The following is a 5,855-nucleotide window of genomic DNA, read 5'->3' on the forward strand; positions in this document are numbered from 1 at the left end:
GTAGCTTAAATGCTGTGAATAGCTATTAGGCTTCAGTGCTATTTAACATGAAGCGTGTTGCTGTATGTTAACGTTTTACTTGTATAATGAAGCATTAACTTGTAAAACATATCAAATTAGGTATAAAGGGCAATGCTGGTCATAATATTAAAGTTTTTTTTATGAAACATAAAATCCTATGTACCCTTGTATTTTTTTTTTCTTTTTACTAATCAGATGAAGTGTTATGAAATGGAGTTGTAAATATCTCCATTATTTTGAATATTTTATTTCTGAATATTATGTGGAGGGTGGTGGACTTTGTAAATGCTTTGTTGTCTTTTTCTAAGATTTTTAAACTTTCTGTAACAAAACTTTTATGCCATAATTAACTGGGTCAGTGTCCCTTGAAAAGGATACTAAGTCCATGACAGAGCAGTTCTACCCTTTAAGTGGTCTGGTAATCTTCCACTTATGTGTCACAATTACAAGAACGAGTTGTTTGAATAAACAGGCTGCCACAAGAACAAGGTCACATTTAATAATTTATTGATCTAACCAAGAGATAAATCATTCAAAATAAATAAAAGACAGATCATGATGTGCTGAGTCAGCCCTTGGTGGATTATATGTCTTCAATATCCCAATTCCATGATCTCTTTGCTGTAATAACTGACTGTCTTTACCTGCTGATAATGTTCTCCAAACAAAAGCAAAGGAAGACCATAATTTTGAGCAGGTATGCAGACTAAGTAATAAAGTGCAGATAGTAAACCATTATCAAATTGTAAAGTGGTATAAAGTGGAACTAATCTTGTGAAAATAAAATATTCCAATGAGGTGGAGATCTTGGGAAAAGTAGAGATGAAAAGTCTCTTCTGCCGAGAAAAAAAACAACTTTCTTGGCATTTTTTTATATTTAGGATTTACAACTATGAAAACAATTGATATCTCCCTGATGTTGATCATTTACCCATTGATTCAAAGATTCAACACTGTATTCAGACAAGACCTCTACCTACCTCATGATCAGAAATGCCTGTACCTTAGTCAATCACCCCCCCCCCCCCCAATTATTATTACATTATTCCAGTTGGAAATGCTCGCTAACAACCACTAGCCAATAAGAATAGTCCAGACTAAATTAATGTAGGAGTGGGATCAACTAACACGCATTTTGATCAACAGTTGTTAATAAAATATCAATTGAGAATGTCCTGTTAAAAGATCTGGTCCAGGATGGACAAAAATATTGACCTGAACTTTGATTTTGAATGACACACCTAATCACATATAATGTAATAAAAACTTTAAAGCACTTCATATATGCAGGCACATAGTACTGGGCCATTATCTATAATATAACTACAGGTTGTCTTATAGGGCACCTGCTATTTGTCAGCTGTGGTAATATTATGTCCTGTTCAAAGTAAAATCATTTTACACTTCAGGGCTGAATTTCCATTACTGCGGCCTGTAAGCAAAAACCATTGACTCACAAATCAATGTATCTAAAAAAGCACATTTTCCAACACAGATTTCCAACCTGGTTCAGAAAACTGTGGTTATCTATAGCTGAGGTTATATATAATGACTATTTGGTGAAACAAAAAGTTCCTCAATGTTGAAGAGAGATAAAAAACATATTCAGTTCATCTATGCAATGCTTTTTATTTATTTTTATATTTAAAATGCCATAGGACCAGAAATACACATTTAAATCTGACAGAAACCCTTTTGTCCTGTGCTTTTACTGCAATAACATCCCAATAGCAGTGTCATCCCTGCCTGATGGACTACAGACGTCCACCTTTTCCCCTATACCTCCCTCTCCCATTCCAGATACAAACATTTAATTGTTCCTTGCTACAGGACAAAATGTAAAAAACGATAAAAGTTGTAACATGCAGGCATTAGGAAAAAACTGCGAGTGCCAAAAAATAAACTTTGCCTTAAAAAAGGTAAGAATTTTTAGATGAGATAAGAAGGGGAAGATGTTTAACTTCTGGCGATATATTCTGAATTCTCTTTTCACCAGCTTAGTTTTTTATGAAACATATATATTTATTCATTTTTTTTTTAGCAATAAGAGGGTGCTTTGGTTTAGTCTGTTAGCTGTGTAATATTCAAATGCTTTGCCATTTCGCTATAGAGGAAAGGTTGGAGGTGTTTACACATCTATTCCCAGCACTTGGTTACTCTTTAAACAAGTTCCTAACTTAAATTTGCAAAGATTAGTGTTGTTGTTCAGATTGAGGTTAAAGGTAAATTTAACCAAAATATTTATCATTCTGTTTAGTTTAACAAGAACCTGATAACATTGATATTTGATTCAAATTCTACTGCTGTTATGATTGTAACCCTTAATGATTACACTGCACATTAAGGATTTTGCTACTGGGAATAACACATGGGATTTACATGATAATAATGGTGCTGATCAGATTAAGTTATAGGCATGCTATAGCTGTTTAAATGGTCAGTAAATGGGAACAGTTGAAGCTACCACTTTGCCTGCTGCTGAATCACGTTTCTCTGGTGTCATGCTTGTTCCATCAGCGGCTGGGCATGTCTGGGCAAGTCAGTGAGCTGACGTCATAAATAGGTATATAAGGCGAGATGGACCAAGGGCTTGTCTCTAGTGCGAAACCATCTAATTGGATAGTACAGCTAGGCCATAGTAAGTCTATTTTGAGCTAAAGATGAGTAGGCAGAGCTGTGTTAATAAACCGGACAATTTGTGCTACATTTGTGGCAAATATACCCCGTGTGATCAACACAAGAACCTAACCAAGAGGGTGAGATTTGCTTACAAGTATTACTCCCAATTGAAATTGTGAAATTGGAGATCAGGATAAAAGCTGGGCACCTCATATCTGCTGTTAGATGTGTTACGATACTTTCAGCTTTAATTCAGTGGGTTGAACAAAAGGATTGAAGACCATTACAAAGTGAAAGAACGGCCACCCAGACCTGAACACACTGCCAGTACAACGTGAAGTATAAATCGCTCATTGATCCACAGAGAGTTTACCTTCCGCCACTATATATGGATTAATGACAAACTTTGTTGTTGCAATAGATCATGATGGTATGGGTTTTCAGTATCTGAAGGACAAATTTGGGAAAGTTATAACAAATGCTAAACTGAAAGCAGGCATTTTTGTTTGTCCCCTAATCCACAATTTTATGCGTGATGCCATATTCAGAGACAAACTCAACCCACTTGCACTCGCTGCTTGGGATTCATTTGTGCTATTTGCACAAAACTTTCTGGGCAACCAGCAAGCTGAAAACTATGCTGAACTCATGAACAACATGCAAACAGCATACCATCAACTTGGCTACCGAATGTAACTTAAAATTAATTTCTTACATTCCCATCTGGACTTCTTGCCACAAAATTCAGGTGATGTTAATGATAAACAAGGGGAGAGGTTCCACCAGGACATTTCTGTTATGGAAACAAGATAATAAGGCCGGTGCAACCCCAACATGATGGACGACTACTGCTGGTTTCTGCAACGGGAGATAGCAGAGAGCTGCAAATGCAAGTGCTTGAAACACTTCTGAAGTGTACATGTGTATTGAACAAGGACTCAGGTGAATTATGTGTAATTGTATATGCTGTTGCAACATAAAACTATGCTTTTGTAATGTCATGAAACTTTGAGGCAAAAGCTAGTTATGTATAGAGATTACATAGTAACTGCGGAACGAGAGAATGTAGTGCGTCTATACGCGTAATAACTTAAGATCCTGACTTCCTGGCGCAAAATCGCACTTCAGATTTGGATTCAGAACACTTGATTTAGTATAGGACACATGGATTAGACCAAGTAGTAGACAATATTTATGTTTTAGTGATGCAGTGAATTATCTACAGTTGTATGCAATGCTCTTTATTTTTTCCAGATGTTCTCACAGTTTCAATGTTTGCCACTTCTATATACTCTGATCTGCAATTGTTTGTATCTCTCATCTTGTTTGCGGTTGACCTCAATATAAATATTCTACTGCTGAGATAGATGGATGATAGATAGATAGATAGATAGATAGATAGATAGATAGATAGATAGATAGACTAATAGGTACTTGCAGAATATAGGGGGATCTACCTATACAACAGTAAATCTGATATTTACTGAACATTCTTTGGTATAAAATCTTCCAGTTTAATGTAATTTCAATGACATTGATTGGTTGATTCTCCAGCAGAGAATGTTTGGTGAAAGTCATATTTACTGCTTTATAAAAAGACCATTAGAAATGGGCTGCAGGCATTGTCTGTGCGAGCCAGGGACTGTTGTGTTAGTGTAGAGTTGTGTTATATGACGGTCATCATCATTATACTATATTATTTGCCTAGTGCAGAATACAAAGGAGCGCTGAGAAGTTCCTGGCTTTACCCAGAAAGAAGAGAGCCAGAGTTTTGAAATAACACATTTATTCAACATACACCCCCCTGGAACTAATGCAGTTGGTACATCGTAGTTGCAGCTTTTCTAGACCGTTCAAATAAAAGTCCTTTGGTTGGGCCACAAACCAGCTCCCAGCACCATCTTTGACATCAGAAATATCCTCAAAACATTGCCCCTTCAGGTGTTTCTTCAAATTTGGGAACAGATAATAGTCCGAAGGGGCCAGGTCAGGTGAGTAGGGGGGATGGTGGACCAATGGGAAACCCAGGGTGTTCAACTTGGCAGCCACAACGTTGGACGTGTGCGCAGGTGCATTGTCCTACAAAAAAAGGATCCCTTTGGTCAACTTTTCACGGCGTTTCATCTTAATTGCCTCCTTCAGCTCGTCCAGAAAGTTGGCATATTACTGTCCAGTGATACTAGAGCCCTGAGGTAGGTAGTCCATCAACAGAATAGCGTCTTTGTCCACCTAGCTGAAAGCTTGCGCACGCTCAGGTGTGATAACAAACCCAACACACTCTCGTGAGATGGCAAGTATCTGGGCTTTTTTGCAGATATTCGCCAGTTCTCAATATTCAGCTCATGGACAGCATCGCAGGTTGCCGGGTCAGTTGGTGTTGGAGGGCGCCCACTGCGGGGCTCATCTTCAACAGTGAAACGCCTAGTCTTGAAACGCGATATCCTGGTTTTAACAGTGCTGTAGGAAGGACACTTCTCCCCAGTGTTTGCGACATCTCAGTGTGAATGTCCTTTGCTGACTTTCCCTGAAGAAACAAAATCTTCATGACGGCCAATAACTACAATGATGTGAAACTTGCTTTTGCCTCTGCCATCACAGCTTCTAACTAAAAGAAAAAATAGTTTTAGGAATGGCAAAGACCTGATATTTGCACAGTTACATACTAAGATATTTGGCTGTCATATACCCCCACACTCATTTTTCTAATTCATCTGGAAGGGGGCAAAGCCAGGAACTTCTCAGCACCCCCTCGTATATTATAGAAAGCATTGAGCAGTATTTCAATATTCTTTGAACATTCTGTGGTCTTCCTATGGAATTTTAGTGCTGTTGGTGGATGTAGTTACTTTCCTGATACCATAGCACACCACCATAAGTTTATCCTATTTACTACAATGTTGTTCAGATTTGGGACATTACCAGTTTTTATAGAAAGTTCAGCTTGACAGCCCTGAAGACAAAGCAAATTCCAATAACAGGGGTCTGTTTATAAAACTGGTAATCTAACTTTCATAGAAACATTCCTTGGTGAAAAATTGAATACTATCATTGAAACACATTAACTTTGAAAATTCTGCACCACAGAATATTTCAGTGAATATCAGATTTGCTGCTTTATATAGACATCTATGTGCTCTATTTATAAATCAGTGAATCAGACATTGCCCCTGATTCATCAAGCAGAATCGGATTATCGCTCGCGCATTCGTATTCGC

This window comes from Pyxicephalus adspersus, chromosome 9 (genome assembly GCF_032062135.1).
Source record: "Pyxicephalus adspersus chromosome 9, UCB_Pads_2.0, whole genome shotgun sequence".
Lineage (NCBI taxonomy): Eukaryota > Metazoa > Chordata > Amphibia > Anura > Pyxicephalidae > Pyxicephalus > Pyxicephalus adspersus.